Genomic DNA, 26,528 nt, shown 5'->3' with positions numbered 1-26,528 from the left:
TCGAATCTTTTCTTCCTATATTTTCTATTCGATGCAAGCCTAAAATTTGAATTCATAAAATCCACAGTAATCTGATTGGGAATATTACTTTACATCTATCAACCAATTTGCTAGTTTATATTTACCTATAATTTCAAAATTATTTCACTGTCTTTATTGGTTTTGGTTCCTTAATATCTAAAGTTCTGACTATCCCAAACCAAACAGTTTCAGAGAATAAAACAATTTCTTCGCGGGAAGAATAAGAGTACAACGCAGAGAAACGTTTATGGTAGTTCGTCACTTTTGTGAAAAATGCCTATCAAAATCGCCTATTCGCCGTGAGCGGAAGCGATTGAATACATCGCTCGTTAAACGTGATTTTCTTCGATCGAAGGGGTAAGCAGATGATCGCTGGTCACATCTGTCCCTCCTACGACCGAATTGAGATTCGAAGGTTACCAGGAAGGTGGAAACGAATGTCTTGGAGGAAGCCGAAGAAAGCACAATATCCTATTTTCTGTTCCACTTGAGCGGCTGCTCGCGGACTAACCCGCCGGTTAGGAACATCTGTATTTTGGAAAAGGCCTTTTTGCATTTCGGAGACAGATGCAAATGAAAGGGTTCTTCCCGAATAGACGAATGCAAAGGAATCGCGGCTTTGCTCTGCTGGGCCCTTTTGCGAATCCTTTTCATCGACAGCAGCTCACATTCTCCTCTCCATGTATATGATGCATCTGTCTCGCAAACAATATCCTGCGATTTCGCTCTCAAATTCACTCGTGATTCGCCGCGGTCATTGTGCTCTCGATCCTCTCTGTTTCTCTCTCCCTGCCACTCTCGGAATTCTGTCTTGCAACAAGGAGTAACCCCTTCGCTACCCCTTGTGCAATTCTTTCGGCTCATGAAAACCACCGGCGAATGACTCGAGCAAAAATGTTTCGCGGAAGATCGTCGCAGTCGAAATCCTTCAGGATGGAAACGTTTCGAAGGTACTTGGAGATTAACGTGTGCAAGGATTAAAAGCTCCCAGAAGGGGAGTATTATAAATGTTTCGCTTATGTCAATTATTTCACTTGTCTTGTGGATCTATTAGTTTACTCCTAAAGTATACGATACTCATAAAGTGTCTGTTTTTGATTTGATTCGATTAAAAGTTTGCGAAACGGTAGTCAGAAATGACTATTGACTATTAATGGTTCAACCTTTTGAAGTTTATAAGATAAAGTCTTATAACGATGCGAGTAAATTGCGTTCCGAGTTTTCAGTAATACTTTTTGTAATACTAACCTCGTTTGATTTGACAAGTGTAATGATTTTTAATTGTCACGTAAGAAATCTCTGTAGTACAAGTCGTCCTATGTTTCAGATTTAAAAATAATTACGTGTCGTGTTGAGTGTTGTCAAAAATCCTGATATTTAGCTCAAAGAATTAAATCGTGGTCAAGACATTCGCATCACGGAACTTTTACGAACCGTGGAAGAGTATGCGCGGTATAATGGACAAGAATAATTGACGCTTTGAAATTGAAGGGTGGGGTCAGGAAAAATACGAGTCGCGACATATTTATACAGACGTTCAAATATTCAGCAGACGCGGGAATGGAGGATGTTTACACTGTTTGTAAAGGAAATGAAATGTCATGTTGGCGGACGAGCGCAGTTATGCTCCAACTCACGGTAATTAATTATTTCTTTCAGGTAAACTTGATTATTCTAACATGTGCTTTCTTCGCGTCTAAAAATGTGCAGAGTTAAATCTTCTCCGTAAGCAGATAATTTCGTAACAAACAACATGTAAGAATATTAAATTTTCATCCTTCAATCTTCAACTATAATCCATAACATTCCAGAAAAATTGTTAAAGTATCAAAATTTAAAAATTAATAAACGTAAATTGACGAAACTATTTTCTAAAAACTAACATTAACTAACAACATTGATTGCATATTTATGCAAATTCATATTTTTATGAAATTTAATAATATTTATCGTTGCACTGCAATAGAGCTAAAGAAATGGGATTTAAATAAAAATTTCTTCATCCTCTATATATATTATAATTTTACTTTATTTTTAATTTCTAATTTTTTTTTTTTTTTTTTTTTGGTATTTTTGCATACTATATGCAATAGTAATCGGAAACTGAAGGAAAAATCAGAATGGACAAAATATATTTTTCTATTGTTCCATTTGACGCGAATTAATTTCGTGCAATTGAACAAGAGCGGTTTAATTGATCTCTTTAGAAGGGGAAGTACCACCGTGGACGTGTTATTTCTTTTTTCCCCCGAACCTCATCTTTCAAGTGCAAACGCGATTCGCGTGCCCTGACAGATGCGAGGAGATTGGGAATGGTAGAGGTACTGTGGAGCACCCTTAGTCAGGGGCGCGGAAACCATCAGGTAATAACAAGGATCCCAGTACGCTATTCTTTGGCTAGCACGTGAATTTTACTCTGACTTATACAAATGCCTGCCTATTCAAACGCAACCTTGCTTGTTGATTTCGTTACTGCTCTTCTTAATGTTCTAATGATTTCTCCTAACTTTTTAGCTTACTTATACGCACATTATATAAGATGGACCGAAAATCGTGGTTCAAATGTGGTCAAACGTGGAAATTCCGTGACTGAAAATAAGACGAAGATCGAAAATAACAAAAACTGAACTGGCGATTTTATTTTCGAGAAAATCGATCTTGTTTAATCCAAATCTAACGTCTGTACACGTATAGTCGAGAAATATTCCAGTGCATTTTCTCATCAAACGATACAGCTAGAAAGTAGCCAAATTCACGTATACTGAACTATATCACGAATTTCTATACATTACAGAATTAAATAAGAAAACCCGTTTCTGAAATTTATGTCTAAAAATACGAGTATCACGGAAACGACGTAGCTTTGAAATTTGTTAACGTGCATATCGGGCGAATGAAGGAATCCTTATTACGACGTACGGAATCTCAATGTCTTGGGTTTAATTTCCGTTGAAAACTGAGAGACAAAAGATGCGCGTACAGCGAGCGAGCCTTGAAAAAAAACTGGGAAAGACAGTGGCATCCGAGCTTTCATTAGCGTGTCTACTTGGGAGATTAGTACGCTTTACCGCGTACCTCTGTCTTTGTCTCCTTTCCTCTTTCGCGTCTCTGTCGAGAAGAAAGGCATGCACTCAGCGGCCTGCAAGCTTTGAGGATGGACTCTCGGACTTTGCTTCGTCTCTATCGGGCAGCCAGGGGAGACACTGGTGAAAAAAAAGAAGCCGGATCGAGGCTTACGCCGAGTTCCACTGGTACGCGATATTTTCGCAAGTCGTCAGTCCACCGTTCAAGTTAAACTTTCCAGATGTTTATGAAAGTACCTACGATCGCGAGTCGACGGATTATAATGGAAACCAGGTTGAACGAAGCTTTTGTTTGCGTCGTCCATCGGAGATTTCAATTCCTCTCTTTCAAGTTACACGTATTACGTAAGAACGTAGTCGTGGAAAGAAGTCAAACACTACCATAATGGGGGACCTAGTTATACGTCATGGTAAAAGACTAAATGTCAATCAGCTTTGTCCGCTTCTTTTTAAAATAGACGAAAGACTATGATATTCTTGTTCAAAGTGAGCTACCAATAAAGATAAGTAAACTACTAATGCATCCTCTTATGGTACTCAGGTTACGTGGAAAAATATACGAAATTTGCAAAGCAAACTTGAAACGATCCTTTAGCTAGATTCCATTTTTTTACTAGCGTTTACAAAAATACGATCTTGCGCAAAACTCTTGCTGTATCCGATACTTTCGGAAGAAACCATACGTGCATAACAGTGAAAATATTCGATTTACCCTTTAGTACACCATTACGCCTATTCCCGATATCGGAAACCTATGTAAACAATTCTTACAACGATAAGAATAGATGGTCCAAATTCTAAAGAGAGAAAAAATACTATGGCTTCACCCCGAACGCCACCTCGAGTGTGAATTAGCGGTGCGGCTGCGGTCATACGCGCGATCACCGATCGTAAATCTTCGTTCCATCGAGAACTCACCTTAGATGATCGGTGGTAGACAGAGGGGGCCCTACGTCACCGTGAGCGGCAGCTGCCGGTACGTCATACTTTTTCTTTGTCTCAAAGGACCCTTCTCTTCAGTCGGTGCTCTTTGGGGCACAAACGGGGGCCACGCGCCCGCGGCAGATGTCCCGTGACGCATGCCCCTTCATTCCTGCGTATTACGTACTTATACTTGGAGCTCGTTCGTGCAAGGCGTGTAACACGCGACCGACCGACCGACCACCGATCGATCGATATGCATATGCACGATTCTTTCGGCGTTCGTGCACGCGCGCGCTCCTGCTCGCCTCGAAGAATGCGAACGCCGATTGAAGGAGGGCCAACTCTTGACTCTTTGATGGATTGCACGCATGCTGAGCCAACCCTTTGCGCAACCAATCCCGTGTTTTCCGGATGGTCAACGACACACCAGTTTTATGGTTTCTGTAGAGGCGCGTGTCTGGATTGATAGTGGTTCGAGATTGGTGGAGGTGGCAGGAAAATATTTGTATGATAATTATGATGATACGAATTGAAATTAGCACGCAAGGTTGGAAAACAGGTTGTTTAGTATTATTTAACGAAGTTCTATTACGATCAGAAGGTTTTGAAAGTAAGTGTTTATATAAAATGATATACTTTTATGTAATTCTGTATGAGCCGATTACTCGGCGTAAAATGAAAATAGGACACTTGACAAATGTTTTAATTCCAAGTACTATCTGACTTTCTGCGTTATTTGAAACGTCGGATGAGATAGGGTCACTGGCCGTCTATTCTGGTTTTCGTTTCGGAGCAGAAAGTGTAGGATACAGTTGACCGAAATGCATTTTTGCAATATCTCTGTCATAATGTTCATTTATTCCCAAATCTTCCAAGCTTATTTGTATCGAAACAAAAATATAGTTTCGACGTCATTAGTAAAAATCGATGACCTGACTTACATCGAATAATGAAATATAATTGCATCCTATATCCTTATCTTAATTCGTTCCCCTCTTCTACATTTTGGAATCTATAACGTGAAAATAGGAAGTTAGTTACAACTAAAACCGAATTAATTTTGTGTCCAAGTTTCCAATATAGGACCAATGGTAAGAGCAATGCAACATCGTGTAGCAATATAAATAGAATTATTAAAAGATGCGTGTATTAAAAATTTCAAAATCTTTAAGAAATCGTTAGAAGATTAAATAGATATAAAACGTCTGTAAACACTGCGTATAAAAATTGAAATGAAATATTTATAATGGTAGAAACTCATCGATCTTAGAAAATATATTTCCAAAAAAAATTCCATTCCCAACAAAATGATGAAATTGATAGAAAAAAATGTTGCAACAATTTCGACTTATACAGGTGTTTTGTTGCAATGTAATATTCTATTTTAACGGGTTCGCGTGGTTGGCAACGTGTTTTACTCGAGTCTTTTGACGCTGATTGAACGACGACTTTGAAATGGATGTCAACGCGCGCGGAAAAGTCTGACTCGTCTCTTCGGATGTGAATGTTCTTTGTAAACAGCAGAAATCACGCACAGGCTTTCTGGGCGTGCTGAGAACAAGTAAGTGTGCGTGCATATATCTCCAGAAACCGCCTAGCACGATAACTCCGAGCCGTGTGATAAAGAACAATTTAACGGTCTTGTTAAAGATACGAAATACGCCTACTGCGATAAAAGTGAGTGAGCCAGCGTGTTTCGATCGTTGAAACGTAATATGTACCAAGGATATCGAACCACTGTGTCAATAAGAATATAATGCAGTGCCTTTGAAACTACGAAAACAACATGATTTTAATAGACATAGGGAATAATTTACGCAAATACGAGATTTCATAAGTTACGACGTTCTCTGTGTATGTAGTTTTGAATATTCGTGTATTTGTTCTAAGAAAATTTACTTTTCTGAATCAATTCGATCATCCCAAGTTAGAGAATTTAAGGATTTCTGTCCTAACTGGAGTAAATTGTTATTTTCTTATTTCTGGAAATATATATCTTACTCTGAGACAGAAACATTGTCTTAAAAGTATGTTTAACTTTCAAATATTGCAATTTTTATTTTATTATTTGCTAAGATTAATGCTGTTCCTCGTTTCTTACGATTATCGGTAATTTTTAATGTTAAACTGGCCAAAAACGAAAATATTTAAAAGAAAACGTAGCACACGCGATAAAGGAGATTTTTATCTTTTATAAGTTTCGCGTAAAAATCAATTTGTATAGAAACTGTGAAAGACCTGTAAAAGGAGAGCTCGTGAATCGATAAAACCGTAGAACCACGCTATCGATTCAAGCAAATTTTTATAGAACAGCTTTTGCCACTGAAAGAAAGCAAGTTGTTGCCAAACTGACTGGCATAATTAACTGTAATTTAGAAAACCCGGTAATTATCCCTACCATCCTAGTACTTCGACCAACTTCCTAACGTATCGAAGCGATGAACGACCATAAGGCGCGCGTGACTTTCCGCGTTTGCCATCCAAAGTTCGCGACTTCTCGTTTCCGTTTTTCACCATCGATTGCCAAGATAAAAAGGCGACTAGAATCGGTCGATGTTTCCAATCAAAACGTTTATTTCGACCTTGCTGATTCAAGAAATAATTAATTATACGAAGGATCGCAGAACGTGAAAAACGGTTTTCCATTAATCAAGGGTTGCTTTGAGACGCGCGCGGCAAAGTTCCAAGCGAAATCGAAATCGATGTATAGGCATTCGCGTAAACTTTCCAATCAATAGGGTGAGATGGCCGCTTGCGCTCGCGCTGGCCACGAAATTAATTTCACGAATTGAAAAGGTGACCCTTCAGACGCCAATACAATTAACCGTGAAACCCCGAACTTCATATTTTATACAGCCGGCGACACCGGGCAAATTGAAAGAGACAATTTTTGCGGCGAGCACAATCGCGGCAAATGGATGCCGCGAAAACGCAGCGGCCTCGATTCGATGAATTGCCCCGCCGGACGATTCCACGCGCGTACCTACATACGCCCAGTTGAAACAAAAGTCGACGCAGACAGATTACATATGCTGTTTCAAAAAGTCAACAGCATATAGTACTCGCCAAAATCAGTAAGAAAGTCTTAAACGGAATAGATCGAACGTCATTAATTTCGAAGCTATAAGACTTCACACTATATCGTATCGTATCCTTGCTTCAAAAACGACGCGGATCAAAACATGCCAAGGACCGTGAAAAGAAGATAACTCGAAAAGCATTAGTAAGCATTTATTATAATTTTCGAAATAAAATATTTGTATGTATACTTTATTTATATTTATACATATAAATTATCTTAACAAAATATTTATACACGAATGCAGTTGATGTTGAACAATTGTAAATAAAGAAAAAGAGAAATAAACGATTCGACCGGATGTTTTATCGTTTCAAATGTTTGAACAAGGAAAATCGAATTTATTTTGGTTTGTATTACATGCTTCTGAAGTTTGATCGAAACTTTTTGAAACATCCTGTATAGCGTATATCATTGGTGCATTATACATTTTGGTAACGAAGGGATACAGAAGAGGGTGAAAAACGCAGAAGACGCGTCTAGCTCGTAACACACGTCGTCACACCTGACGTCACACACTCGTTAGGGGGCAGATGGGCCCCCTTCTCAACCGTGATGTTTGGCCCGCAGTGGGTACCTGGCGGCGTCTACCCATGGGGCTTCTTTCCTTTCTCTTCGTCTCACCCTACTCCCTCTTTCTCTGGCCGTGTATCGTAGCGCGGTCCCCCCTTCTTCATCGGTGGCCCCATAAGGTAAGGCAAAATAAAATAAAACTTCTGTCAAGGGAGTTCCCTTTTCCTCGCACACACGCGCAGCTGCTCAGGTAGCACGAGCTACTTCCACATTAGAGAACGGAACTGCCATGGGGTGCCGTGCCCCATTAAAATTCCGTCTGGCCAGACGCCCGGCTGCTCCCTCGCGTGCTGCGTGCAATACCGTGAACCGGGGGACGGCAGAAAGAAAGAGATTATTAAGGTGACGAACTTTCGATCGATTTGTTCGGGATGCGCCCTCTTCGCTATATGTACCAAAGGGGCAGAAATGCAATATTTTATTTTGGAAAAAATGACACGGCACGCGGAGCAGACTAATCTTCAGATCACCGAAGTATATTTTTTATATAACAAATTGGATAGATTTTAGTATTCGTAAGCTCGAAGGCGATAAATCATTTTACACAAATGAATTAATGAATTCTAATAAACAGATAAATTGTTCGAATAAATTGTATAATGTATAAGGGCAACAGATTTGGTATTAAAGCAAGCGCAAATTATAAGACAGTTTATTGTAAAATTGTTTACATAACTTGGAAGATAATTTGGAAGAGAACAAAAATCAGAATTTCTTAATGTTTATCAAGGAAACCGAATTACTCGATGAATCGGTATAAGGCTAATGTTTACCATCATTGTACATTGTCAAATACTCGTTAAAAAAGAAGGAATTGTTTCTGCAATGTTAATGTATAAATATAATCTCAAATTTATCACTTGCTAATTCGTTAATATCACTAGCTGGTAAATTATTGTATAAAAGAATCGTAGAACCTTTTATCAAGCTGTACATAAAACTTGACAAAAGATCCGAAGAATATTATTGTATCCTTTCAATTGGACCTTAGCCTCTTGATCTATTAATACAGCGACAAAAGATTCGGTTATGTTAAGGAAAACTGCCTGTCCACTACCTTCAGTGACCGTTTTCTTTAGTCGAGAAAAGGATCCGAACTAATTACAGCGGGTACCATAAAAATGTACAAAGGCGCGAAAATGAGTGTAAAGTGAGGCGGTTCATTGTCCGGCGTGTTACTGCACAGTGGCTAAAACCTCTTAAACTGCGTCAAAATGGCCAGTAACGAGGAAGACTCGACCGTTTTCACGCCTCGGTTGAAAGAGAGGAACTGCAGACCGATTTGTCGTCGGTCGTAAATCTTTCCTGCTAATTCTCAGCACGAGACATCCGGTGCGCCGAGCAAGGTATCGCGGGGGCGTTTCGTGTGGTAAACATAATGTCCTGACCGTAAAACCTTTTGTCTGCGTTGTGTACCTTCGTTTTTCCGCATGAACTGAACGTGTGCCCGATCGGTCTTTTCCGAGCATTACACCTGGTATCTTTATTAAATCGTATTGGAGTCCTGTATCGGAATTTGGAGCTTTCCTTGTTTATTTTTTATTTTATACGAGACATTATATTTGAATTTTCATATGTATCAAAGTATTTAAGATAGACTATTATTCTCAATTTTTTATTATCTAATTACTCGTCAGAATAGAAATACTCATATGTGAAATTAAAATAGTTTTATAAATATGGAAATGCTTACTCGTAAATTCAACTAATGACATTATGGAAAAATTTATTCCTATTTTATTCCACAATATCGAATATAAAGATACCTTTCTTGTAATAATTACAGTAGTAAGTACAGAGTAATAATTAAGAATTAAATCAAATTGAATTTGCTATAACGACTTTCCCTATTTATATGCTCATTATTATGTATACCAATTTTATGTAACATATTAATTATACATGGTCAATTTTATGGCTGTAGCATCGTTGCTTGTTCTGATACAGTTAATTTGAGAGATTTTTTAACTCGTACTTTCTATCAATCATTATTTTTCTAACAACTGATTCTATCCCTGTTCCTTTTCCACTTCAATCAAACTTACTAACGTCGCATCTGCATTGAAGTGGCTTTGCGAAGTGGTCACGAAGAAACTAACGAAGCTGCTATTTACTAAAGAGCCGATTCATCGTTCAGCGTCTAATTCAATTCTCCAACGTTCCTCCAATACTATCATCGTCTATAAAACAACTTGTCTCACGAAACATCTGCTCGCATAAGTTTCCTGCAGAAACCCATCACAGCACCGTTTCTCACCTCTTGACGTCCAATTCCGTTACGTTTTCGACTTTCAAGTATATTATACATACACGCGTGCCTGTCAGAAACTGAATTATGGAATCATGCGAACGCAATGGTTCGACGGCTAAAGTGCCTGCGATAAAAAGACCGAAACGGAATCCACCAGTGTTCTCTATCTTTTCTTCCACCCTCGCGAGCCTTCCAATTCTTCGACTGTTCGCGACAGATTGGCCGACGCTCTTCGCTATATCCGGCTCCATTTTTGAACCGCCTCCTCCCTAACGGGAGCTTAACATCATCAAAAACTAACCGCATCCAGGAGCGTTTCACGATCGAGCAACGCGACTGTATCGTCTCTTTCACCGTACGGTGCACAATGACTTTGGAACATATGTCGAACGACGGAGTTTCTCTCGGTCGCATCAAGATACGTTATTAACGCGTGCCAGAAGAGGGGAAAAACGGTTCGTTCTCTCGTGCAGGAAATTGTAACGGGTCGGAAAAGAAATCTAGACGGAAGGAAGATAGAGAAAGACGGAGTGGTAGTAAAGAACGAAGGAAAATCCATTTTCATGTCGAGAACGACTCGAGCGCCTAGACACGTGGGTGGAGGAAGCAGAAGGACGAGAAAGGTGGGGTAGGTCGAGCCATCTGGTTCTTTGCTCTGCACACGGCCACCTTAAGGGCCTTTTAAATCCACCAGAGACACACACCTTGAGACCTGTTTGGACCAAGGACCCTCGAACTCGAACGCTTGGCCCTTTAAAGATCGATCCTGAAACGAAGACACCGAGACCTTACCCTTGGCTCACCTTAACAACCTCGAGGGTAACCACACCATTCAATGGTCCGGCTCTCTCTTCACTTTTTTTAATACGTGTACACGTTCTTCTGTTCCGTTGATTTGGATCGTGTTTCTCCACGGACATCTCGCTGTTTGGTTTGTATCGGGTTTAATGGACTCGCAGGAGCCCTTTTTTTTAAGGTTTTGATCGAAGGGGTGTGTTTAGGTGATGGATAGTTTTTACCGAACTGCATTTAGGTCGATATGTTTCATCTTCTCTGTTTACTTGGGAAACGGGAATTTATTACATTGAATTTATTTTCTTAAATCTTTTTTTATAGAAAGTCTTACTCTGTGAGTAAACGAACTAAAGAACGATGCATCTATAATCTATAAGATCTCGTGCTTTCAAATAAAATATTAATGCAATGGTCCATGCATCTTGCATCCTTCCACTGAATACCGATTAACATTTTATAGAACCACAGAAAGAAAACGAAGAGCGACGTACATGGGCTGTTTACCTTGAAGATCAGTGTATCGCGGCAGGCTCACCGACAAAGCCAAATTAATTTGCGAATCGTTCTTGATGCGGATCTCGAAGGGATCGTCGGTCGCTCCCTAATCGATATACATACCGAGTGTTCATCGTCGCAAGTCCCGGACGGTATCGACGAACCCCAACGAATGCAGAAACGAGGCAAGTCCACAGAAGAGAGTAGGAAATCGAGACGCGAGACGAAACGACTGTACGAATACACGTATGCGTAATCTTCGAGTGGATATCGGGAGATGAAAAAAATTGCAACTTCAGATGCTGCTACGGCAAGCATTTCTGACCCGTATCTCGTGCAATTCTCGTTGCCCTTTCCCGTACCCTGCTACTTTTGTCTTCTTACACAGCCTGAGTTCACCCCGATCTCTGTCGCGGGACTTGGCTACGTGCAAGGGTGCATTTCGCGGACCCGGTTACCGCGCTCGTAGGCACACATGCACTTTTGTCTACGTGACGCGTGTGTGCCGCGACTTGCGAGCGCGCGAGCAAGAGAGAAGAAAACCAGAGTCAGCCAGAGGCCGCGGAAAAGGTAGATCTCCGTGTGCTGCGAACGCCACGGAACGAGAGAAACGAGAGTATGACGAGGGCAAAAGAGGGTGAGGTACGAAACTGCCGGGGATGGGCAGACAGTGAGACTTTTATTAGCGAAGGAATCAGCAAGCATGATTATGTACCTTAGAGCGTCTCCACCTCCGTTTATCAGTTCCGCCCTTCTCCTTCTCCTCCCTTCTTCGAGCACCCGTTTACCTACCTTCTCCCGCGCGTCTAACCACCCTTCCTTCTTCCTACTTTGTCTCCGTCACCGTCACATCGCCACTGACATTGCACGACGACGACGACGACGACGACGACGACGACGATGACGACGACGACTTCGACGACGACGAGACTACTACGACGACTACGAATCTGCCACCCCGTCGCAGCTGCATTGTCAACCCCTTCCTTCTGCCAACCCGTTGCTCCCTGCACGAGTGTATGCACGCAATGGCGTAGAAAGCGGAAGAATCGCGTCTCTACAGACGCGAGATAAACGATTCTTCGTTTTCTTCGAGAGCTTCGATGGGTTAAGCTTAAGTTCTTATACGTATAGACATCTAACGCGATGCGTAACATCTTCGAGGTTGGCTTGAGGGTGATTTAGAGAAGGAGTTGAAGAGTATCGATGGATAACGATGAAGGATATTGGTACTTACGATAAACGTTGCTGTGGCGATTTGAAAGATGCTGTCCCCTGCAACAAAAGAAAATTGCGAATGTAAATCTTCGTAAAATGAAGGCATCTTGGTAATAAAGATTTAAAGAAAACCATTTCTGGTAATATTAATTTTCGTTTCCTTATTTTCAAATTATTTCTAAAATCATTGAAAGTAATTTTAGAAAGGATTTCACAAGTTAAATTCACATAACGATCAAAGGTATTCCGTCTTAAGGAAAATTAATTGTTTCGGTAAGCAGATCCTGAAGAAGCGAGTGCCGTTAGAATCCCTTGCAGTATTACCAAATTCGTTGTCCGTAGATGAAAACGCAGAGAACAGAGCCGTCCTCCACGAAATTTGCATCTCTGCCTCGCCAATGCCGCCCAAGGCGATATTGTCGTCACAATGAAACCGCCCTCCCCCCGAAGCTCGCTATCCCATCCCTCGATACACACTCCGACACAGCGATGTCATGTGCGGGTGTCGCACTCGAACTTTCGCCTCGAACCAGATGCGCGAAACTTCGCGAATTCTGATCACGCATACATCACGGCACGGCTAACAAAAAAATTTTATCAGCCTTTTTTTTCTGTTTTTTCCTCTCCTCGTATTTTTTCTTCCCTTTTTTTTTTTTTTTTTTTATAGTTTTCGAGTTGTCCCTCTGGACACGCTAAAATCCTTTTGAAACAGCCGTGCGCCAGCCGAAACTTGCGCCGGAGAAAATTTAGATGCAGATGACCAGCCTCGTCCGCGCAAACTTTTTAATTTTGAATTCTCGTTCCGGCACGAATTTAGTTTCCGATAGGTATTACCGGCTCGAAATAGTTACGCTAGCCTTCCTGCTAATTTACATTGCATTGCAGGTGGCGACGTACCCATTGTTCGTGTCTTCGAGTTGGTGTTATTTGACGATTAAATTGCAGCTTCGGCAAAAGAGCGATTGCAAGTATACATATGTGGAGTACAGAAACAGGTTTCGAAAAGTTGCAAATTTGAATTGTAGTAGCTAGATTATGGTTTATTATGATCTCGTGAGATATTTAAAGATGTAAAAATATATAAAATGCATACAATTATAGTACTCATTAAGAAAAGTGAAATATATTTAATCTGCATCGATTCTAAGATCGATAGGTATCTTTAGTATAAAATAATACACCTATATACATCTTATATGAATACTTGTCGGTTATAATTCATTCACCCATTGTAAATAATGTAGCTGAATTACAATAATGCATGGGAAATGTATATACTTATGTATCTGTGCAAACAATGTGGAGTAAAACAGGAAAATACGAAGATATACATCTGTCGATATAAAATTTACATATGCGAATATCGTATTCAAATAAAAGGAAAGTATATTTCTAGCGAAAGCGGATATAAAGTTTCAAGCCTTACTATGAATGAATATTTTCTTTGATATCGTAATAATAATGATCTTCTCTCGCGATACGGTATTTCTTTTCGTTTAATTAATCTTTTCGCACTTCGATCTTTTATTCACATTTAATACATCACCAAGTGATATATTTAAATTATTCATAAATACAAGATTATATCTTGCAACGAAGAAATGTTTCAGATTTCATATTACACGTATATATTGTTTGTCTCGCTCTTTTTAAAGAATAATTTAACTCCTTACAATTTGACTACAACATAATATAAACGAAATAGCATCTATTTATGTGAAATAAATGCTAAGTTCCATACTGTTGGAATACAACTCTTATACAGACACCTACACAGGCATTTGAACAGGACACTTATACAGGTCATACTTATTACTGTATAGAGAATGGGGTTCAAAATATTTAAGGGATCATGGGTCACTACTTACAGTCACTTTCAGAGTGACTGGTCAACTGTCAACGATCCATAAATTCTTTACCTGCATACTTTGTTAATTATACCATATCACTCACTTATATACATTTCGTTCTGTTTAATAAATATCACCGAATATTATTTTAACATAAACCTTGTGTCTTCCACAGATTATTTATCTTAACTTTAAGATTAAATTCTAACACGTACTTTGACTCTATATACTTTTCGGTTCTTTCAGTGAATACTCTCCCAAGTTTTTCTATTTTATTATGTAACATATAATAAATCTTTAAATAAATATTATATAATATAGAATAAATTTATTATATAATAATAATTCACAGAGTAAATATAAATCTTCTTATCCATTTGCAACGTCTTGTCAACTTCGAACTCGACCGACTCATGATATTTAAAGCCGAAACACTACGAAACATCTATGTACGTGTCTCAACCTCCTTTACTTTCATCGCGAGAGGAGAACTGAGTTGTAGCGTATCATCAATTTCTCGTGAAACAGCGAAATTCCACGAATCAGAATGCGTCTTTCTGTGCTCCTATTCAGCGGTCTCGGCGAAGGATGCATCGGTACAACGCTTTGGTGGCGAGGGTAAGGAAGGAAGAAGGACGAAACTAAGGAGGTCATAGGTGTGAGGCATAGTTCGACGCCAGTATCTGAGACAGTTTCAGCGGGCAAGACTTAACAAATAGGCAAAGTTTTGTTCCGAGGATACCGCGCCCGGCGGATTCTCCGGCGCTGCCACGACATCCTCTCTCCTCTTTGTTTCCAAGTTTATGATGTATTAGATGTTCCCCGTTCATTCTGCCGCGTTCCTTTCCTCCGTTACCGCGCCTTTCGGTTGACCAATTTATGTCGTAGCCGGCAGTCTACGCGAAACTTCCATCTAACCGAATTAACGACGCTTCTCATTGCGATACACAAGAATTTAAAATGATCGGGTACCAGTAATTTTTTAAAAGAAAGACTACAATTATGTTACTGTTATGTATTGGAATAAGTTTGGATGAGATGGACCGCGGACTTTTCAACGATAGAACGGGCATAGTGGTTAAAATGATTCACAAATATACATATAAAATGATACACATGTATTTTTCCTACCTTATTATTATTATTATTAATCAATATTATTTCACCTATATATTTAGTATTATTAATATAATAAATATATTAATAGAGTTATTAGTAATATATTGCTATTGCTATTGATATGTTTATAATATATTTAATAAATATTATACTTTGTTTTATCGTATGCACTCTGGGTAGTTTTACAATCGTAAATCTAGGAGAGAATTAAAAGGATAAACTCGTATTAAAGCAATGAAATGTATGTAGTTTAACAATAGCTCTTGTACTATAGTATAGGATGTATACCTAACACAGAGTATAATATGAATGAATTTCTCGTGCGAACCATCTGCTTTGACTTGAGTTTCTAACTCCTATACACCTATACCAAACGATTAACTTAGATTTTCTATCGATTTAGATTCTAAAATAGGAAATAAGCGAAGAAACATATGGTACTTTGCTATGTGATATAGATTTTTGTTACGAATTCCTTTTATAGAAAGAATACCCTCAACAGTTAATGCATATAAAATATTTTGAATGTTTCTCTTTTGCCCAAATTCATTGCGATCGTTCAAATATTTCAGTAAACTAAACGCACCGTTATATATCTCGATGCGAATCGGATTGAAGTGCACTTAAGCTCGTAAAGAACTTCCTCCTGAGCTTATCGTTGAATTATCGTATTAATCGTTGTAGAGCTGAACGTTACAATTATTCGAAATTCCTTCGAGTATAGAATTTTGCTAATACACGGATAATACGAGCTACAAAAAAAAAAAAAAAAAAAAAAGGAAGAAAAATGTCCGAATTTTCATACAAAGTGGACAGAGGAACTAAGCGGCAGAGGATACAAGCGCAACGATCGACGTGAAAAGTTTCGTATCCTCGTGGAACGCGCGTTTCGCTGTGTCCGGGGCTACGCAGACGCGTCTGCTGCCCCCAGGATTAATAAACTTTGTCGCGTCTCGGCTTACCCCGTTGGCGTAACTCCGTACGTGGAAAATCAATACCCGATACACATACGTATCCTTGCAGAGGTCCGCTTCTCTACTTGTCTCGCGCTATCTCTCTTTTATCACGATGCTATCTGTTTGGTATTGGCGCGCTCGTGGGAAATACAGTCGTACGTCGCCTGCTCAGACGATAGAGAGGTGATGAGCGAAGCATTTACAAACACAAGTAGGTCGTCGTAACGCGTTTGCCGTAACGCCCACATCGTTGTCCCCACGCCACCCTCCTGACGAGAGACGACGTCGGCTCTCTTCTCTTCAGGGTGACAGATGGCCCGTTAGACAAAGAACTTGGTCTACTGCCTTTCGTGGCGCGTTGCGTAACTCGATAAAACCAGCGTCCAAAGTCGATCGTCCTTCGACGCGAACGCTCTTGCCCTCGTGCAGGCACACGGACCGATCGTCAAAGGGACGATGGGGTTGAAAATCAAATAGCGTCGTCTCGATGGGAAACCTTGATCGTTGTCAAGATTGAAATCTCTCTGTCGTTCCTTCTCTATTGACCGTAACTCTTATCTTTCTTCGCGATCGCGCCGATCAGAAGTTTCAGTTCCCCCTCGAAACGACGAAAACCGCGTCAAGAACGATCGAAGGGTGCTCCATGCCGTGTTCCATGACGATTAGACGATTAGGAGACTCCCTTCCGCAAAACCTCGTTACGACACCCGCTATTGGATGTGGAATTAGCTGCGGGAATTACGATCGTTCCACGCTTTTTCTGCGGTATTGTGATTTCTTTTTTACCGTCGGGCTTGCGTTTTGGGAGATCGGCGGATCGTATCAGGGGAAACGTTTCTAAATACTGTGCAACCGCAAATGGCGCGACCGCGTTTGAACTGCTCGTCACGAATGCTCCCTCGTTGGTAATTTGTCTCGTGTTTACTATGCTCGAGTTACACTTTCGTAAATATGTACGTGATTTACATTTAACATTGTTTTCCAAAGGACTTATAGGTGGAATTTCTGTTTTATGGGCGATATAACACTGTCCTGGAAAATTCACATAGCATCACGAAATGCGATCGAGTTTTGTACCACGGTATGAAACAACTCTATCGTTTACTTCTGTTCGATTATGGTAGAAATAGTTTAAACGGTATTGTTCAGAATTGTATTATTCGTAATATCATAACATCGTGCCGCTACCTCGGAAGAGCAATGAAATAAGAAAGTGGTGAAATTAAACTATTTTGTATAAATAATTCATTTCACAATCACTGTACTCAGAAAAACCTGATTTTTTTCTATAAAGCTAGATAATTTCGATGTAACAAACACTTCCACATCATTAAATACTCTTTAATTACAAAATTAAAGGGAGTCTTTTGAAGAATTACTTTCTTATATTACTATTTGAATGCTATTATTTCGTTACTTGTTATATGTTTGTGTTATCGTTCTTCCAAAGCAACTACGTCGTAACCTGTTGTGAAAAGGAATAATATTCCGAAATTCTGGAGCGAAGCTCGCACGAGAGAAGGGCGATCGTGGATCCAATAATTCCGGGTAACAATAAATTCCCGTAAAGTCCAGTCTCTCGATACGAATGACGTGATGCTAGATTACAGTCCTGTGTCTTGCGATTCACGTTATGGCACTGACACGCATGAACGTGTCTGAACGCACTGAAACGCACACGCGCGTATAGGAAGGGGCGTTACGTCGATGGCTGGCACAATGGGCACGTGGCAGAATCTAATCATACTCGCAAGTTTCAGGGTGAGCTTGTATTTTTTGTTTTTTTTTTTTCTTTTTAAGTTCCGTCAATTCAGCGTGCTAAGTCGATAGAAGTTCGTTCGTTAATCCGCGCCGCTCTATGAGACAAAGTTGTTTTCGTGCAACGCAAAACGGTATTTACGTAAATGTCGGGATGAATGAACGTATTTGAACGATATGCAATTCAGTCTCTATAATTTACACGATAATATTCTGCTAGCGTTTGGAACATTTATTCTTTTTCCAATTGTCAATCCGACTTATCGAGTTTCTGTTAGGATTCGTTGGTTTGTCGAAAAGACTGATCGGATATATTTGGCGTCGTTTTATCGTCCCTTCTCTATCTTAATTCGATTATCGATCTCAATAAATTGCTTTTCGCTAATTCTCCGAAAACCGTGAAATGAATATTACTAGTTATATGATCATAACCAACGAACAAGTAGCAAATTTCTATTATAACTGTGTCAGAATATCGCAAAGGAGCGAAGAAAATCAACGCCACACACTTACTAATATTATACAATGACGAGCTACGAGACATATTTCAAACATTTTGTCCGATTTTAAGGACTTTAATTTACAATAGTTTTTAGCTTCTAAAACTCATTTACGAATCTATTTAGATTCATTCATTAGGATTATCCGATATCAGTCTGTCGGACGAAGGGACGTCTAGGAATAAAACAAAGACGTAGGAATTAACATTTTACTTACTGTTTGATACTGAAATAACAGCTAACGTATTTATATTTTACAGTAAAGTAGATGTATTCTCGGTGGATTTATTAAATTTAGCATAAATATCTGTTCCAATGTAGCAAAGCAATCGGAAAGATTTGTTTCGATGTGTTCGTATCAGTTCGAAGTCGGCGCTCGATACGTCGTTCGATTGATTAAGCTGGTGTCGTGCGTGCAAGTTGTACGTGTGTCTGGAACTATGCTAGAAACACGTGGCCCCTGCCTCAGGAGACGCCCCTTTCATCTAATCGTTGCACCGCTAATGGATTATTTCAATCGAAGAATCGGGGGATCGCTACCGTTCTTCACAAAGCTATAATTATGCTCCGTCTATCATTATAGATTATTCTACTACTTATGTGCTGTAACAAGATTCCTAATAATCTCACGTTATCTTAGTTTTTATTCGCCGTACCTAATAAAAAGGTATCTTTAGATGTTACACTTTTAAACAATATTCTACAATTCATCTTTTACAGAATAATTAGAAAATTTACTATCTATATCTTACGATTAATTTTCTGAAAAAATGTACTATTTATATTTTGCTGTATTTTTGCTCGGAATAAAATTTTGACGAGAGTCCATAAAATAATAAAAGTTAAAAGAATCGAGCGAGAATCAACCTGAATCACGGAAAAGAGAAGGTCAAGGTAAGAGTAAGACAGAATATATCCAGCTGTTACGCTAAGTATCCTGAAACGGGACAGCGAGTTCCTTACAGGAAGGATGAAGCAACAAGTGGCTTCTTAGCTCAGGCAATCTTAGTTCGATGTTCAACAAGTGTTTTCCGAATGGACGCATGTTCTGGGAATCTTTCGCAGGAAGTTTAGCGAAAGCAGCTGTTTGTCACGAAATGTTTGTACAGTTCAATTGGATTATCTGGATATCCAATAAAACAATTTGTTCGTTATACTAAGCCACTTGTTTCACATTCTTATTTATCTTATTATTACACTACGATCGTTTTTTTTTTTTGACTTAAAAAAGTAACTGCATTTTTTTTAGTTATAAATATAGCGTGGCTTTTCATTTGTTTAAATTGAAACGAAAAACATATTATTAGTAGTTACCTACATATTAATTAGATATATATAAAAATATAATTTTCCCAGACATTTGTACAATTCTGTGGCTCTTTACTTAAAATCTTAAAATGATATTCGCTAATTTAAAAAAAAAAAAAAAAATGTACACTTCATCGCTTCTATCGAAAAAGAGACATTCACTATATTTGTAAACTTTCGTTGCATTCATTTTGCGTACTGTAGAAGGAAACAGGAGTATCCTGGCGATAACAAGACTAATAATAACATTCCTGTACGTTGCTTCTAATATCTATTTTTCACTTGTTCTCCACGCAATTCCTGTTTTGATATTTCACAGCCCTAGAAGAAATAATAACGTCCAACTATTTCTAAAGAACTCCTAGCCTTTAAAACTTTCATCACTTCCACCTTCCATTCTAATCTCTAAAAGAACAAACAAAACAAAAAAAAGAAAAAAAAAGGGACGAAGAAAACGAAAAGAAGAAAAAAATGTGAGAAAAAAGAAAGAAAGAAGTAACTTTCCAACGTACCAAAGTTTCTCCGTATTAACACGGAACAAAGCGCTCCTAATCCAGGGACGGGAAAGAAGGCGAAACATGACGTGGAATGGGGCGCGTCGGTTTCGCGTGCCGTCTCTAAATAATAAAATAAAAACCTCGACCCTCTAGATCCTTGGCCCACGCTCAATCCCAACAGCAACAAGTTGATATCTTGTTCCCTCGAGGGCGGCCCAGGGGTAGGAGGACTCGAGCAATAGGAGGAGGAGAGTATCGTCGTAAGAAAACGCTTTTCCTTTCTTTTCTTACTTTCATCCCCTAGCTGGTTGTCCCTTTTCATCAACAGATTCCTTATCCGTACCCTCTAGCCCGGAAAATCTTCGTAGGGAAGTTCCTCGTCCGTGAAGGGGCTAAGAAAACTGGCTGAATTCGGGGTAGAATGGGCTTCCTTAGGGTTCAGGAAACGACCAAGATGTAAAGGGACGGTGTTTCCTTAGGGGTGGTTACCGTGAAGACGATTCAACCGCACTCAGCGTCTTGTAACCTGTTGGAATTACCCTCTTCGAATGGGATAAAGTACCTCCTCATTGAACTACGTGGTTGGTTGGCGTTTTGCGGCTGCGAAGCGTTGAGATTATGGAGGCTTGTTTACTGTGCGTGGTGAGATAACGCGGTAATATGGTATTTAAGGTAATCGAGAGTTTGTTTATTTAGGTAATGGAATAGAAAGGTAATAAAGGTAACAAATGACTTATTAAAAAGGTGTATTAAAAGGATATTTTCTATATCTTTTGCTAGTTATTATTTGTACTGTGATATCTTTATTAAATTTAATATTATATTTTAATTATACTTTCAGTTTATTATAAATAAAATATTTCGCTCATTTACGTTTAATGTACAGACAAATAAAGAATGAGATTTACTTAACCGAGAGAGTAAAGGTTTACTGAGATCTTTTATCATTTATAAAAAAGACAAAACACGAGCATAAAGTACTTTTCAACAAATATGGATGAACGATGTCAGTCGAAACATAAAAATGACTCTTTATCTACTAAATTCGCTGTTACAACAGAATAAACAAAATATAAATTCAGACATGAGATCGAACATCAATATGTTTCTATAAAAGTCTTTTAAAAGTTCTTTAAAATGTGATCGTCTCTCGGATCGATAAGATCTTAAAGAAACTTAAAGAAACTTTAAAGTTTAAAAGACTGTCTACCTGACAGGTTGCTTTCTACGGGAAGTTTATTGCTTTATTGTCCATGGTAATGGTTAACAAGCCGAGAAAATCACCGAGGGAGGCTGTAGTAATTAGCAGACGTTTCCCGTAGGCTAAGAAAGCCGAGTGAGATCAAGAGGATGAGCATTTCTTGGGGGTAAGCTCGCCTTAAGAAAAACCAAACGACCGATGTCTTGTAACCTGTTGAAGCAACCCCTCAAGAGATAAAGTTCTTGGCACCGATGAAGAAGGGGCTGGAAGTTTAGTTGGGGGCCTCTGCTGTACAAGAATCTTGAGATGCTTGGGATAAAATCTATAGAGTGACATAGATAGAACGACGAGTGGCAAAGCGTGAAAAGGAAAGAATGATAGCCGAGATCTTTCCAGACGGAAAGACGCGACACGGCGAATCCCTGAAGAGAGACAGTAAAAGAGTCAGAGAAGCCAAGAGCTCTTTGAAGAAGTGACACCTTTGTTTTCCCAGAGGGCGCTCGAGCGTGGTGTGAAGGGTTACTAGTCTTGAGGAAAATTGGCGTTACGAGGAAATTACGTGGAGACGAAGATAAAACCCTTGGTCGGCGTCGCGTTAACTACACCACGCGTGTTCTTCGTACGGTTGATTATTCGCATATCTTAGGTTGCTAATAAAAAAACTACAGTATCTCTGTTGGTCCTTGCTTTTTTATCGATTTGCTAAATTTCTAATTAAATGCTGATACGATTGTATAACAACTTGGATTGTTATATATGAAGTGTTTACCAAATGGTTAAAAATTTGTAAATGTATGTAGATCAAAGTATAATTAGTTAAAGATCTTTAATAACATCCTGTTCATTATCGTTATAGTATGAAACAGTTTCTGTAATTCTACCGAATTATCTAAATTTAATTGGTAAAAATATTCTATATATTATCGTTGTTGATAATAGTAGAGAAATTGTTAGTAGTACAATGGTAATTAGGAATCAATTATTCCATGAAAGATTTTAATGAAAAAAATTCTGTTATAAATTTCACGATTCAATATATACAGTAGCAAAGAAAACTAAATTTAATGGCTTAATAGGAAAACGATATTACCTAAGCAATTTCTAATTTTCCTATCCATATCCTGGAACAACTATCCCAGACCGAACATAACTAATAAAAATTTTCTTAATCCGATAAGCTAAAGCACAAAAAAAAAAAAAAAAGAATATCACTTGCCACTACCCAAACAGCTTTAAACCTCTTTTGTTCCATCGGGTTTATATTTCCTCGCTTCGTCCGATACCAAAATCTTCGTCCACCTCGATTGTCTCGTTGATTGACAAAGAATTATCCCGACAAAGGGGCTGGCTGCACAATCGACTCTATCTCACCCTATTTCCTCGAATCTGTCAAAAGAATCTACGCCCGCGTACACGGCATCTCCAGTCGATTAACAGGATTGATCGCGGGCTAGCCTCTCAGCTGCCAGTTCCGGATCCTATCGTTCTTCATCTGCCTAAAGTACTCGCGAAACACAGCCTCTAAACGGCGCGTGACTTCCAGCCTAGGAGCTGTTCTTTTTCATCCTCTTATTGGAGAATACGTCTATTGTATCGACCAAACCCGACGCAAGGATAAATATTTAACAAGCTCCGTGTCGTACTGTTACGTCAATATCCCAGAATGCATCCGGACGCATCCTTCCGGCCAGGAGGACGCCTAGCAGCGGGATGCACTCGATCACGTCGGGGCTAGGTCTGGCTCGATCGCGTGACGAGAAAAGAGACGAGCTCTGTGTTGCGTCGAAAAGGAGCACGGGATCCTTTCAGATATATTCAAAATATGCAGAGCAACGGCGCATCGCTCGGGCGAACACCGACAAAAGGTGTGCCAGCCGCGAAGCTAGAGGGAGGCCCTCGTTTCGTTTAGTACGGCAACGGGGGTGGAGGGCAAAAATAAGCAGTAAGAAAAGTGGAGGAGATCGTCGATTCTGTTTGCCCACAAAACGCCGTAAACACGAGACGATCGGCATTATGCAGTCGTCGTATACAGACATACAAACAGACAAACAGCCACCTACTACACGAGCAGATGATGAACCTTTTTCAAGATTTTTGGGATTAGCGACAGGCGGACATTACACGCGGGCCGCACGAGGAATCTAAGGGAACCGCAACGTCGAAGAAGCGCCCAGAGTAATTTGAGATGATGCTGTTCTTTCTCAGCTGCCATTCGGCAGATGTCGAAATTGCTTCATCGCGGAGACAATAACGCGAGGATAATGGATTTAAGTCGAGAACTCGGAGATCGATGTCTTCGTCGGATAGATTTCGGTTTGTTGGTTATAGTGATCGAATTGTTCGGAAAGAGGACATCTTATAGGTGTTGCTTAGTTTTATAGTTTTGTTGTTGATGACGCATACGACGCGTTACGATCTGATAATTTTTTGATAATTACGTAATGATTGATAACGTAGCTCGATGAGAGGATAATTTTGATGAAACAGTTGTATCGTTTCTGCAGACGGAAAATAAGATTTCGTTCGAGACGAAAGTGTCGTCGATAAAACGATTGCACGCTATGTTTATTTATTATCGAATAGTTGTTAATATTATAGCAGCTATTAGCCGAAGTATCGGACCGTGTTTCTTAAGTGCTTACTACGTTAGAATCGAATCGGAAGATTTATTGCTTTTCCGATACTATTTTCGAGCTTTTGTTATTGATTTATTAAGAACGAGTTAAAGGAGACTTTGACTAAAATCGTCGACCACCAGTTGATACGATTGTTTCATAACGCTCGTATATACATATTTAACTTTTAATTAAGAAAGAGAAATATTAGTTTTGTCTGGATGAATAGACACGTTGCATTATTCCGCAATTCAGATCCGATACTTGCCATAGCTATTACATTCTTAATTATACCGATGTACATCTTAGTAAATCTCAAGAAATAAATGCAGTATCGGAGCAAAACAATCCTACACAAGAATAAACACAGACAAATAGTTCTCACGATATTATTCATAATTCAAGTAGAAACAATGAAAGAGATAATCTCGAGTAGCCACAATCGATAGTGCAGCTACACTACGTTTTAAGCTTATTCTTTACATTCTATTCCAATAAATCTCTCCTTTGTCTGCTCTCAAATAAGCACCAATAAATATTAACAACGAAGGGTGGTCTCCACCGTGAATTCTGAAAGAAAGGAACAGGCCGTATAAGAATCGCAACAAAGGACAATGAAACGGAAGGAGACTCGATAGCGGCCGAAGATCAACGAACCGGCGCGGCGAGCGGAAGAGAAACCTAGTCCCTGATTCCGTGCTAGTAACGCCAGCGCAGAAAATTTTCAATACGCCCGTGTTTCGCGAGTCTTTCGAAAAATCAACGATGCAACGGTTTCGTCGCATATAAAACGGAGTAACAAACGGAAGTCACGAACGAGATTACTGACGAAACGCATGCGTGCCTCGTATGAAAAGAAATTTGCCGGGGAACGGAGCCGGGCTTGTTTCGCGGAACGCACAATCGCAGGATAAACCGAAGATATAATGACACGTATGACGCGGTAAAACTTCTGTGCCACTTCAGTTAACTTCTGAGGGATTGGCGGAACGAACAATCGCGGAATTGAAGTCACGGCGATCCTACGGCTGCTTCACCGGTTGACGTACCGAGCAAACCTGTTACGAGATAGACTCAAAGGATCTTGTCTGGTACGCGAATGTTTGCGTATATACATATATATATATATATATGTACACGGTATCGAGTCGCAGCGCACCCTCGCCGTGTGGTCGCCTTGGTTGTCTCCCTCTCTCTTACTATTTACCATCGAAGAGCAGAGAGTTAAGGGAAAAGAAAGAAGAGAGAAGGAGAACGAAGAAGAAGCGGCACGTAGGAGCGCAGCAGGAGAGGAACGAAGACGGGGACGCGCGAGGAAACGCGCACCGGTAGAAAGCAGCAAGAGGGCTCGGAAAAATGATAGAAGAAGAAAGGCAGACGTCGGACGATCCTTTTCTACCTTCGACTCTTTTCTCGAGCGCTCGTTTTTTCCCCTTTGTCCCGAAGCACGGAAATTAAGAGACTTCTGCCGGTAGTCCAACCCCTTCGCAGGATCCGCGTATATACGGACGTGCAACGCACAGGCACTCGGGGCCGCGAATCTGTGACACGCACACACGTTAGCCGATCACAGCGGTCTCTATCCACGGGACCATGTGCATGTGCAGACGTACAACAGGGACGCGAGTCATTGTCCGCGGACACCTGTGGACTTACGTGCTATGTACGATGTAGCCACTTACTTCAGAGCCCGCTGGAAAAAAAGCTCTCTTGCGCTTTTCTCCGCTTTTCACACCGGGCAAACTAAGCACCCTAGCCCTATGTCTACAAGACTCGTCCTCTGTCCCTCTTCAACCGTGCTATTCTTCCAACGGTGTGTCTTTCTCTCTGCTCTGGAACGCTCAAGGTTCTTAGTTCTCCCTAGCGCCTCGTGCTTCGTTTCTCACCCCCTCCCCCACTCCATCCTCTGTCTAAGTCTGGGGTGAGAAAGTCGTTCAGGGCGTTAAATCGTCTCTTCGGCTCCGCCGCTTCGCGCACCCGTTGCTTTGTAAACTGCCTCACCCTCTCCAGAATAAGATAATGCAAAGTGCAACGGCGGTGTGCGAGGTGCCTTACGTCACGGGACACACCGCGTTGTCGTTTTATTTCTCTCTTTTCTACAGTGACGCTGTTTTCTCCGTTGCCGTCGCTTTGCTTCCTTTAATTAAAAAAGTTATTATCTTGGAAGAAAGAGAAGCACTGAGCCGGGGCCGCGTATTTATTCTCTCGGTGTTTGCTGACCGTGCCGGAGCTCGCGAGCGACGAGCGATTTTTGCGGTAGTCGGACAAGAACCCTCGAGAACAGA

The 26,528-nt window shown here is 40.0% G+C and overlaps 1 long non-coding RNA gene across 1 annotated transcript in view; it reads right to left on the bottom strand.

Moving 5' to 3' along the window:
* LOC139992598 (uncharacterized) overlaps window positions 1-26,528 on the bottom strand; it is a 116,258-nt gene that overhangs the window by 55,097 nt on the left and 34,633 nt on the right. Inside the window, exon 3 of the long non-coding RNA XR_011801159.1 lies at window positions 12,459-12,496. This is a non-coding gene — a long non-coding RNA (uncharacterized lncRNA). The remainder of the gene's footprint in view (window positions 1-12,458; window positions 12,497-26,528) is intronic.

This window comes from Bombus fervidus, chromosome 11 (assembly GCF_041682495.2).
Source record: "Bombus fervidus isolate BK054 chromosome 11, iyBomFerv1, whole genome shotgun sequence".
Classification (NCBI taxonomy): Eukaryota; Metazoa; Arthropoda; class Insecta; order Hymenoptera; family Apidae; genus Bombus; species Bombus fervidus.
The sequence above is the reverse complement of the archived record's forward strand: the minus strand, read 5'-3'. Positions and strand labels throughout refer to the sequence as shown.